The sequence below is a fragment of the Antechinus flavipes genome, chromosome 3 (assembly GCF_016432865.1).
Source record: "Antechinus flavipes isolate AdamAnt ecotype Samford, QLD, Australia chromosome 3, AdamAnt_v2, whole genome shotgun sequence".
Lineage (NCBI taxonomy): Eukaryota > Metazoa > Chordata > Mammalia > Dasyuromorphia > Dasyuridae > Antechinus > Antechinus flavipes.
This window is the reverse complement of record NC_067400.1, coordinates 391,332,491-391,345,276: the sequence shown is the minus strand read 5'-3', so window position 1 is coordinate 391,345,276 and position 12,786 is coordinate 391,332,491. Positions and strand designations below refer to the sequence as shown.

The window sequence follows — 12,786 nt, the reverse complement described above, 5'->3', positions numbered from 1 at the left end:
GATGTGTGGACTAAAAATTATGTCTAGAATAATTGAACAATAAGAAATAATGATGATATTATTAGATAAAATATTCATCTCAGGCAGTGTTACATAGCAAAAAGAATTCTAGCTTTGGTATGAGAAAAATTTATATTGAAATCTTGCTTGGACAAATACTAACTGTGATGCTCAGCAAGTCTCAATCTCTAAATGATCGAAGCAACTGTCTAAGACTGAGTTACAGAAAAGGTGCAAATCCACATTACTAGATATTATCCATTCTGGTAATTTCCTATACCAAATCCAGCTCCTATCACTATTTACTTCAAAAATATGTGGTTTGGAAATTGACAGTATTTCTTCCACAAACTGTTCATAATAAATCTTACTAAACAGTATTTCAGATTATTGGGGTCAATATTCAATCATTTGTGTGTAAACTGATGATTGGTTAAATCCAATATATGGACATATATCCATACAGTTATCTTGCTGCACAAGAAAAAATAGATCTAGAAAGAAGAAAAAAACCTGAGGAGGAAAACAAAAATGAAAGCAAACAACAACAGAAAAAATGAAAATTCTATGTTATGGTCCACATTCAGTTCCAACAGTCCTTTCCTTGGGTATAGATGGCTCTCTCCATTACTGAACATTTGGAACTGGTCGGAATCAATTCATTGTTTTTTATGTTTGTTTGTTCGTTTGTTTTTTAAACAGCTTTTTATTTACAAGTTATATGCATGGGTAATTTTACAGCATTGGCAATTGTCAAACCTTTTGTTCCAATTTTTCCCCTCTTTCCCCCCACCCCCTCCTCTAGACGGCAGGATGACCAATACATGGTAAATATATTTAAGTATAAATTAAATACAAAATAAGAATATGTGACCAAACTGTTATTTTGCTTCACAAAAAGAATCGGACTCTGAAATATTGTACAATTAGCCTGTGAGGGAAATCCAAAATGCAGGCAGGCAAAAATACAGGGATTGGGAATTTAATGTAATGGTTCTTAGTCATCTCCCAGAGTTCTTTCACTGGGTGTAGCTGGTTCAGTTAATTACTACTACATTGGAACTGATTTGATTCATCTTATTGCTGAAGATGGCCAGGTCCATCAGAATTGGTCATCATATAGTTGAATCAATTCATTGTTGATGAGAGTCATGTCTATCAAAATTAATCATTATATAGTCTTTTTGTTGCCACATACAATGATCACCTGGTTCTGCTCATTTCATTTAGCATCAGTTCATGTAAGTCTCTCCAAGCCTCTCTGTATTCAATTTGTGGATCATTTCTTACAGAACAATAATATTCCATAACATTCATATACCACAATTTACCCAACCATTTTCCAATTGATGGGCATCCATTTATTTTCCAGTTTCTAGCCACTACAAAAAGGGCTGCCACAAACATTTTTGCACATGTGGGTCTCTTTCCCTCCTTTAAGATCTCCTAGAGATATAATCCCAGTAGAAGCACAACTGGATCAAAGGGTATAAACAGTTGGATAACTTTTTGAGCATAGTTCCAAACTGCTTTACAGAATGGTTGGATCTATTCACAGTTTCACCAACAATGTATCAGTATCCCAGTTTTCCCATATCCCCTCCTACATTTGTCATTATCTTTTCTTGTCATCTTAGCGAATCTGACAGATGTATAGTGATATCTCAGAATTGTCTTAATTTGAATTTTTCTGACCAATAATGATTTGGAGCACTTTTTCAAGTGATTAGAAATAATTTCAATTTCTTCATCTGAAAATTGTCAGATGACAATTTTCATATCCTTTGACCATTTATCAATTGGAGAATAGTTTGGTTTCTTATAAATTTGAGTAAATTTTCTATATATTTTTAAAAATAAGGCCTTTGTCAGATCCTTTGGTTGTAAAAATGTTTTCCCAATTTATTGCTTCCCTTCTAATCTTATCTGCATTAGTTTTGTTTGTACAATTTTTTTTAACTTAATATAATCAAAATTATCTATTTTGTGATCAATTATGATATCTAGTGCTTTTTTGCTCACAAATTCCTTCCTCCTCGACAAATGTGAGAGGTGAACAAGAACATAGTTTCTTGTAATGTATTTATAATATAATTCTTTATGTCTAGATCATGAACCCATATATACCTTATCTTGGTATATAGTGTTAGATATGGGTCTCTGCCTACTGTCTGCCATACTAGTTTCCAATTTTCCCACCAGTTTTTGTCAGTTAGTTAATTCTTACTCCCAAAACTGGGGCCTATAAGTTTATGAAATACTAGATTGCTATAGACATTGACTATTTTGCTCTGTGAACCTAAGCAGTTCCACTGATCAACTTCTTTATTTCTCAGCCAGTACCAGATGGTTTTGATGACTACTGCTTTACAATTTAGTTTTAGATCTGGAACAGATAGTCTATCTTAATTTGCTTTTCTCTTCATTAATTCCTTTGAAATTCTTGACCTTTTACTGTTTCAGATGAATTTTGTTGTTAATTTTTCTAAAATAGTTTCTTGGGAGTTTTATTGGTATAGCACTAAATAAATAGATGAGTTTGGGGAGTATTGTCATCTTTATTATACTTGCTTGGCCTATGCAAGAGTGCTTGATATTTTTCCAATTGCTTGGATTTGATTTTATGTGTGTGAAAAGTGTTTTTGTTCTTTTGCTCTTATAGTTCTGGACTTTCCCTTGGCAGAGAAATTCTCAAATGTTTTATCCTATAGACAGTTATTTTAATTGGAATTTCTCTTTGTATCTCTTGCTGTTGGATTTTGTTAGTGATATACAAAAATGCTGATTTATGTGGATTTATTTTGTATCTTGCAACTTTGCTAAAGTTGTAGATTATCTGTAATAGTTTTTTTTTTTATTATTGTTATTTTACTTGATTCTCTATGGTTCTCTAATATACCATCATATCATCAGAAAAGAATAATAATTTGGTTTCCTCATTACCTACTCAAATTCTTTAGTCTCTTTTTTTTTTTCTCTTATTGCCAAAGGTAGCATTTGTAATACAATATTGAGTGATAATGGTGATAGTGGGCAAACTTGTTTCACCCTGATCTTACTGGGAATGGTTCCAATTTATTTCCAATACATATGATGCTTATTGAGGGTTTGAAATAAAGGCCAATGACTGTTTTACAGAAAAATCCATTTATTTCTATACTCTATAGTATTTTTAATAGGAATAGGTGTTGGATTTTATCAAATGCTTTTTCTGCATCTATTGAGATAATCACATAGTCTTTGGTAAATTGGTTATTGATATAGTCAATTATGCTTCTAGTTTTCCTAATGGTTTTGATGATTGATGCTTTATAATATAGTTTTAGATCTGGTACAGCTAGGCCACATTCATTTGATTTTTTTAAAAATTTGTTTCCTTGAAATTCTTGATCTTTTGTTCTTCCAGAAGAATTTTGTTGTTCTTTCCTCTAGGTCAGTAAAATAGTTTCTTGGGAGTTTGATTTGTATAGCACTAAATAATTAGATTAGTTTAGGTAGTATTTTCATCTTTATTATATTCCTTGACTTATCCAAGAGCATTTGATATTTTTCCAATTGTTTTGATCTGACTTTACTTCTGTGGAAAGTGTGTTGTAATTTTGCTCATAAAGTTCCTGACTTTCTCTTGACCGATAAATTCTGAAATATTTTATGTTATTTACAGTTATTTTATTTTTTATTACTATTATAGCTTTTTATAGATAAAATATATGCATGGGTAATTTTTCAACATTGATCCTTGCAAAAACTTCTGTTACAACTTTTCCTGTCCTTCCCACCACCCCCTCCACTAGATGACATGTTGCATGTTAAATATGTTAAATATGTTAAAAGTATATGTTAAATAAAATATATGTATGTATATTTATACAATGTTGCACAAGAAAAATCAGATTCAGAAAGAAGGCAAAAATAACCTGGGAAAAAAACAAAAATGCAAACAAACAGTAACAGAAAGAGTGTAAATGTCATATTGTGGTCCACATTCTTTTCCTAATGTTCTTTCACTGAGTGTAGCTGGTTCTGTTAAGTTGGAACTGATTTGGATCCTCTCATTGTTGAAGATAGCCATTTCCTTCAGAATTGATCCTCATATAGTATTGTTGAAGTTTATAATGATGTCCTGTTTCTGCTCATTTCACTTAGCATCAGTTCATGTAAGTCTCTCCAAGCCTCTCTGTATTTATCCTGCTAGCCATTTCTTACAGAACAATAATATTCCATAACATTCATATACCACAATTTACTCCACCATTCTTCAATTGATGGGCATCCATTCAATTTTCAATTTCTAGTCACTATGAAAAGGGCTGCCACAAACATTTTTGAACATAGAGGTCCCTTTCCCTTCTTTAATACCTCTTTGGGATATAAGCCAAGTAGAAACACTGCTGGTCAAAAGGTATGTACAGTTTGATAATTTTTTGAGTATCGTTCCAAATTTCTCTCCAGAATGGTTGGATCCATTCACAACTTCACTAACTAATACATCACTCTCCCAGTTTCCCCACATTCTCTCCAACATTTGTTGTTATCTTTTCCTGTCATCTTAGATAATCTGAGAGGTGTACAGTGGCATCTCAGAGTTGTCTTAATTTGCATTTCTCCGATCAATAATAATTTGGAACATCTTTTCATATGAGTAGAAATAGTTTTAATTTTTTCATCAGAAAATTGTCTGTTCATTTCCTTTGACCATTTATCAATTGGAGAAGGACTTGATTTCTTGTAAATTAAAGTCAATTCTCTACATAATTTGGAAATAAGGCCTTTATCAGAACCTTTAACTGTAAAAATGTTATCTCAATTTATTGCTTTCCTTCTTATCTTGTCTGCATTAGTTTTGTTTGTACAAAAGCTTTTTAACTTGATATAATCAAAGTTTTCTATTTTGTGGTCAATAATGATCTCTACTTTTTCTTTGGTCACAGATTCCTTCCTCTTCTACAAGTCTTAGAGGTTCCTATGAGAGGTATCCTATGTTCTTCTAATTTATTTATAATGTTGTACTTAATGCCTAGACCATGAACCCATTTTGACTTTATCTTAGTGCCTAGTTTCTGCCATATTAATTTCCAATTTTCCCAGCAGTTTTTTGTCAAACAGTGAATTCTTGTCCCAAAAGTTGGGGTCTTTGGGTTTGTCAAACATTAGATTGCTATAGTTATTGAATATTTTTGTATTGTAAATTTAACCTATTCTGTTGGTCAACTAGTCTATTTTTTAGTCAATACTAAATGGTTTTGGTGACTGCTGCTTTATAATATAATTTTAGATAAGGTACAGCTAGGACACTTTCATTTATTTATTTTTCACTAATTCCCTTGAAAATCTTGACTTTTTGTTCTTTTCGATGAATTTTGTTGTTATTTTTTCTAGGTCATTAAAATAGTTTTTTGGTAGTCTGATTGCTATAGCATTAAATAAATAGATTAGTTTAGGTAGCATTGTCATCTTTATTATATTCTCTCAACCTATCCAAGAAAACTTAATAATTTTCCAGTTGTTTAGATCTACCTTTATTTTTGTGGAAAATGTTTTATGGTTTTGCTCATATAGTTCCTTTCTCTTGGTAGATAAGATTCCCAAATATTTTATACTATCAACATTTTTTAAAATGGAATTTCTCTTTGTATCTCTTGCTGTTGGATTTTGTTAGTGATCTATAAACATGCTGAATATTTATGTGGATTTATTTTGTATCCTGCAACTTTGCTAAAGTTGTGGATTATTTCTAATGGCTTTTTAGTTGATTTTCTGGGGTTCTGTAAGTATACCACTGTGATGACCGCGCATTTAAAATCAGCCGGAGTCAGGAATTCAGGTTAAGGGGAAAATCTTCAATCTTTATTCTCAGTAGAGGTGAAGAAGGATTGCAATAGCAATATGGCCAGCTGCTACAGAAAGCCAGCCAGCAGAGGTGAAGGGGGATTGGAGGTAAAAAGGGGATCTGAGGTGAAGGGTGGTCGTGATAGCAATGTAAGCAGCTGTGTCAAGATGCCAGCCAGCAGTCTCTCTTTCCACTTCCCTTTCCACTCCCCTGTCTCCACCCATCAAAATTGTCATTTCCTATACAACACATCAGGACTTGCACAAAGAGTGGACGGGAGCCATTCTTTCTCCAAGCATATATATTAATAGAGTATGGTCCAATTAGTATTTTGCCTCATGTACTTGGGACCTCAGTGCATCAACTCAAGCCTCAGCCCATTACACCTTCTGCTTTCTTTTGTTTTAGAACACAGGTGGTCATGCCATCCCTGACTCCTCAGGGAGGTCAGAGCCCCCAAGGGGAGGTGATCACACCCTCCCTGACTTCTCAGGAAAGGAGGTGAAAGCACCAAAAAGGAGGTGATCACGACCCCCCTGACTTCTCAGGAAGGGAGGTGAAAGCACTGAAAAAGGAGATAATCACACCCTCCCTGACATCTCAGGAAAGGAGATGAAAAGCACCAAAGGGAAGTAGGGTTGCTAGCAGGTTTCTAGGCTGAAGGATCTTATTAGAAACAGGTATGAGCAAACCCATTAGCATGGGAGGTATTACACAAGCACATAGCAATAATGCAGAGGCTATTAGTGATGACCTTCCCCACAGTCAGTGCAGGCTCGATGTGGTGTAACAAACATGAATTGTACATGCAAGTAACGGTATAACAAACAATATAAATCAACATGGTGTTTAAAAGATTGCCAGAAGTCCTAGAAGAAAAGTATGTAAACAGCAGTCACACATACGCCTTCTTCAGCAGCCAAGAGATAGTCCAAAACCAATCTATTGTCCATTGCTACACATGTCAGGGAATCCAATGTCCCTGCAAGTTTTTGAAGTCCTGCAAAAGTCTTTTTATGTATTAGGGAATCCAATGATTCCAGCAGATTTTGAAGTCCTGTAAGAATCTTATCATTTCTCAGAAAATTCAATGATTCCTGAGGGCTTTCAAGTCTTATATCCCAGAGAATCCAATGATTCCTGAGTGTTTCAAGTCCTACAACAGTGTTATGTCTCAGAGAATCTAATGATTCCTGAGGGTTTTCAAGTCCAACAATTTTCTATGTCCATGAGTCAAACGCCATAACTGCCACATTATTTCAATGGTGAGCACAATCAGCAATGGAACCACCCAATATTTCCTGGTCTTCTTTGTTTCAAGGGTCTGCTCTGTCTCTCTGCGATGGACAAGGCAAATACAGTTCATTGGCACCCATCTGATTCCTTCTCCACCTGTAGAAATACAAGCAAACCCTCTCCCCCAAGCAGTTAGCCTATCTGGTCCCTTCCATTCACCACTTTCTGGGTCTCTCCACATCACCTGGTGATCATCTAAAGATAGTGGAGCTGCTTGCACTGGACACTGCCTTTCCAGTGAGTTATAAAACCTGTCTGCTGGAGCTAGTGCATCTTTTTCAAAAATCAAGAAGTTTATAGTATAAAGGGTTAGATTTAGGTTTAGATCTAGGGTTACCTGTGGCTCCCCCTTTCTTTTGTTTTTGGAGCAGCATCTTAATGTTTCTGTTTCTCCTCTCTACTATTGCCCGTCCTTGAGGATTAAAAGGTATGTCAGTGGTGTGTAAAATCTTATACTGTGCACAAAAGTGTGCAAAATGTTTGGAGGTATATGCAGGAAAATTGTCTGTTTTTATTGCTTGTGGCACACCCATAATGGCAAATGCTTGTGTGAGGAATTCAGTGACCACTCGGGCTGTCTCTTTTGCTGCTGGTATTGCAAAAGTGAATCCTGAAAAGGTGTCTACCACAATGTGGATAAAAGATAGACGACCAAAGGATTTATAATGGGTCACATCAAATTACCAGATTTCATTGGGTCTCAAACCATGAGTGTTCTTCCCTGGAAGCAGTGTAAGAGTGTGGAAAGGAAGGCAAGCCATACAGGCTTTTTGCTCCTAGCTTCCTCTCTTGTTATTCCAAATTGTAAGTGTAAAGCTTGAGCAGCCTGATGATATTTATAATGAGATGCCTGGGCTTCTTGAAATAAAGGAGTATTGACCAACATAGTTAGAAGGCTATCTGCCTTTGAATTACCATCAAAAATGGGACCTGGAAGTCCACTATGAGAGTGGACATGCAAAATATAAATCTTACCTGGATGCTTTCTCACTTGCTCTTGAAGTTTCTTAAAGAATTGATATATATTAGAGTATGCAAATTTTATTTGGGCTGTGGCAATTCTTTGTACTACACCTACTGAATAGGCCGAATTAGATATTATATTTATGTCTCCTGGATAATAAGTAAGCGAAAATGATCACATACAATTCATTCTGCTGAGTGGACTGACTACTCTCTTTATAGTTAAGTCATGAGAGTATACAGCATAAATATTATGTTTGGATGCATCTGTAAATATAGTTGGTCTTTTAAGAGGAACTTTAGAAAATTTTTCTTCAAGAATCCATCACCAAAACATATTCACAGTTAAAGGTTCTGATAAAGGCCTCATTTCCAAAATATATAGAGAACTGACTCTAATTTATAAGAAATCGAGCCATTCTCCAATTGATAAATGGTCAAAGGATATGAACAGACAATTTTCAGAGGATGAAATTGAAACTATTACCACTCATATGAAAGTGTTCCAAATCACTATTGATCAGAGAGATGCAAATTAAGACAACTCTGAGATACCACTATATACCTGTCAGAATGGCTAAGTTGACAGGAAAAAAATAATGATGAATGTTGGAAGGGATGCGGGAAAACTGGGACACTGATGTATTCTTGGTGGAGTTGTGAACGAATCCAACCATTCTGGAGAATAATCTGGAATTATGCCCAAAAAGTTATCAAACTGTGCATACCCTTTGATCCATCAGTGTTAATTCTGGGCTTATATCCCAAAGAAATACTAAAGAAAGGAAAGGGACCTGTATGTGTGTGCCAAAATGTTTATGGCAGCCCTGTTTGTAGTGGCTAGAAACTGGAAATTGAATGGATACCCATCAATTGGAGAATGGCTGGGTAAATTGTGGTATATGAATGTTATGGAATATTATTGTTCTGTAAGAAATGACCAGCAGGATGAATACAGAGAGCCTTGGAGAGACTTACATGAACTGATGCTAAATAAAATGAGCAGAACCAGGAGATCATTATACACTTCGACAACGCTATTGTATGAGGATGTATTCTGATGGAAGTGAATTTCTTTGACAAAGAGACCTAACTGAGTTTCAATTGATAAATGATGGACAGAAGCAGCTACATCCAAAGAAAGAACACTGGGAAATGAATGTGAACTATTTGCATTTTTGTTTTTCTTCCCAGGTTATTTTTACCTTGTGAATCCAATTCTCCCTGTGCAACAAGAGAACTGTTCGGTTCTGCAAACATATATTGTATCTAGGATATACTGCAACATATCTAACATATATAGGACTGTTTGCCATCTAGGGGAGGGGGTGGAGGAAGGGAGGGGAAAAATCGGAACAGAAGTGAGTGCAAGGGATAATGTTGTAAAAAAAAATTACCCTGGCATGGATTCTGTCAATATAAAGTTATTATAAAAAAAAAAAAAAAAAAGAATCCCTCGCCAATCATGTAATAGTCTGGTTATCTTTAATGGAGACCCATGTGGAAAATTTGGAGCCATGGCTAATAAAATTTGCCATTCTGGGATGGTCTCACAGCACACATTAATTTGTGTATTGGTGTAAAAGATGTATATCTTGTCAGGTCTTGTCCTAGATAATTGTACTGCTCGCTTAATGGCCTTTAATAAAATTCTAGCCACAAGCACTGGGTAAGGAGTAAGGCTTTGTTCTGGTTGTGCCAGGAGGTTCACCCACTCTGTCACACTGTCTCCTTGATGAAGGACTGCTGTGGGTACCTCTTGTTTGGCAAAAACTGATATTTCCAAGGGTTTTTGAGTGACTCTTTCAACCACATTGGATAAAGTCAGTTCAACTTTTCTCAAAGCCTCTTGAGCTTCTTTTGTAAGCTGATGTGGTGAATTTAAAGCACTGTCTTCCCTTAAAATGTCATATAATAGTTGTAACTGCTAGGTAGTGAAGCCTAACACTGGTCACATCTATTGGATATCTCCTATCAATTTCTGAAAATCATTTAAGGTGTTTAGCTGCTCTGTTCTTAAGGACAGTTTTTGTACTGTAAGCACCTTTGGGTATACTTCATATCCTAAATATTAAAAAGGAGCATGTCTTTGAATTTTCTCTTCAGCTATGTATAATTTGTAGTATCTTAGTGTTTCTATGGTCTTTTGTAAACATGCTTCTAACATTTGTTCCTCAGGTGCACATCCCAATATATCATCCATATAATGTAATAGCATAACTTTTGGAAATGCTTTTCTTATTGGAGCAAGAGCAGCAGCAACATACATTTGACACTTAGTGTGGCTGTTTTTCATTCCCTGCGACAAAACTGTCCATTCATATCTTTTATAAGGCTCAGCTAAGTTAATGCTGGGCACTGAAAAGGCAAATCTTTTCATATCCTCCTTATCCAGAGGGATAGAATAGAAACAATCCTTAATATCTATGACCCAAAGAGGCCATTCTCTAGGCAACTGAGTAGGAGATGGCTGAAGAGTTCCCATTGTTTCCATCTGTTCATTCACTTTTCTTAAATCAGTGAGCATCTTCCATTTTTCAGATTTCTTTTTTACAAGAATACTGGGGAATTCCAAGGACTTATAGAAGGTTGTAAATGCCCTTGTTCAAGCTGCTCCTGTACTATATCTTATAAGGCCTGAATTTCATCACTACCTAAGTGCCACTGTTCTTCCACACTGGTGTATCAGTATTCCATTAGATAGGAACAGGTGAAAGTGTTGGCAGGCCTTCAACAGCAGCCCTGCTTAAAAAACTGAAGTACTCATTTTTAACCCTAATTGCTGTACAATGTCTTTTCCCCACAGATTGATGGGGATTTTTTCAACTATAAAAGGAGTAAAAACTCCTGTTTTGCCTTGAAAAGTCCATCTCATAGGAGCAGCACTAACTTCAGCTGCTATTGATCCTCCTACTCCAGACATATAGGTATCTGCTTTAATCTTTGGCCAGTGACTGGGCCAACTGGCACCTCTAATAACTGTACGATCCGCACCTGTGTCTACCAATCTTTCCAAGGGTAGGCCATTTATATAGATAGTGAGCATAGGTCGGTCAGCTGTTACAGCTGCTGTCCAGTCAGCTGTATTTTGTGGTCTGGAGTCAGAACCTGACTATTACCAGGCTGCTTATTAGGATTCTGTATAGGTAAACCTGATGCTACTACATCTCCTGGGTGATAAGTCACACATTGTCTACCTGTATTAGTGACTGGGATATTATCTACACATTCCCCAGTTTCCCACATCAGTGTGTGGATGGACACTGTTTTGTACATACAAGGAGGTGAAATGGTCAAGCCTACTGTGCCTGGAGGTAGGGGATCCATAGGCTGGAGAGGAACAGATTTCACCTCTCCAGGGGGTATCTCAGTTGTCCCAGCTGCATACAGCTCTATTCTCCCCAATTTTAATTCCCTTCTGCCATCAGGTTGCTTCCTGGCTGATTGATTGTGTAATCCCCTTCTCCCATCATATGGCTTTCTGGCTGATTGGTCATGTCTGGGTACTGGACTTGTAGGCACTCTCTGGATGCACCATTGGCTGCCATCATGCCCCAAGTGTTTTTTGCCTTGGGCCCTGGGGCTGGGCCCCTCATCCCATTTCCCTGAATCTGCTTACATTCTGAGGCCCAATGGAAGCCTCTGTTGCATTTTGGACATGGATTATTGGGTCTTGTTCTCCCACCCTGTTTTCTCATTCTGTCTCTATACCAAAATTAACCTTTCAAATGCCTAATTTACCACACTGAAAGCATTGACAAATCTCTCTGGAAGTCTCTTGCCAAAAGGGACCCTGTCTCCCCATGTTTGGATTTTGGGAAGTCTGTATCATAGCCTGGCTATAAAAGGCATTTGTGCCCACTGTGGTACAGCATCTTATGAGCTCCTCTAAAGGAGCATCCTTGTGCAGTCCTAGTATAATTCTTCTGCAAACCTCATTAGCATTTTCCTTAGCAAATTGCCTTATCAAAATGTCTGATACTGCATTTTCCCCATTCGTTCTTGTGATAGCTGTCTGGAAATGTCCCACAAAGTCGCAAAGGTTTCATTTGGCCCTTGTGTTATTTTTGTGAAGGCCTCACCTTTGTTGTCTTTATTGTGGAGAGAAGCCCATGCTTTGATAGCATTAGCAGCAATTTGCTCATATATCTGCACTGTGACGTCTGCATAGGAACCTACACCTGTTAATAGGTCACAGGTGATTGCAGCATGAACTCCACTTTGACTATTTTGTTGGGCTTGTATCCTACAGAACTCACTATATTCAGAAAGTCACAAGTAGTTTTGTCCAGGTTCTAGGCATATCCTTGCTATAGATTTCCAGTCATTAGGGATCAAGATTTCAAAAGCCAAATTCTGTAATAACATCTTAACATAAGCTGATGTAGCCCCATAAAGAGTGCAAGCCTTTTTCAGGTCTTTGAGGATTTCTATATCAAAAGGAGTATATTTTCTCCTTTCTTGAGCTGAAGAATTAAACTGTTGAATTACAGGAAAAAATGTGGTGTTGAAATTCCAATACATTTCTCCCCTCTGCTTTGGCCTTAATTAGTCCCTTTTGCAATCTAGTCATAGGAGCGGCTGGAAACTGGGGGGGAGGTGCAAATACTGTCACTGCTCCCCCACTACCCATCCTCCCTCCATCCCGGAGGGTGGAGTTGATGGAGGAGAGTCAATTACCTGCTCCTTAAGTAGGG

General features: G+C 36.6%; 1 long non-coding RNA gene across 1 annotated transcript in view; it reads right to left on the bottom strand.

Moving 5' to 3' along the window:
* Window positions 1–9,529, bottom strand: part of LOC127558000 (uncharacterized) — a 94,431-nt gene extending 84,902 nt beyond the window's left edge. Inside the window, exon 1 of the long non-coding RNA XR_007952689.1 lies at window positions 9,179–9,529. This is a non-coding gene — a long non-coding RNA (uncharacterized LOC127558000). The remainder of the gene's footprint in view (window positions 1–9,178) is intronic.
* Window positions 9,530–12,786: the final 3,257 nt, after the last annotated feature.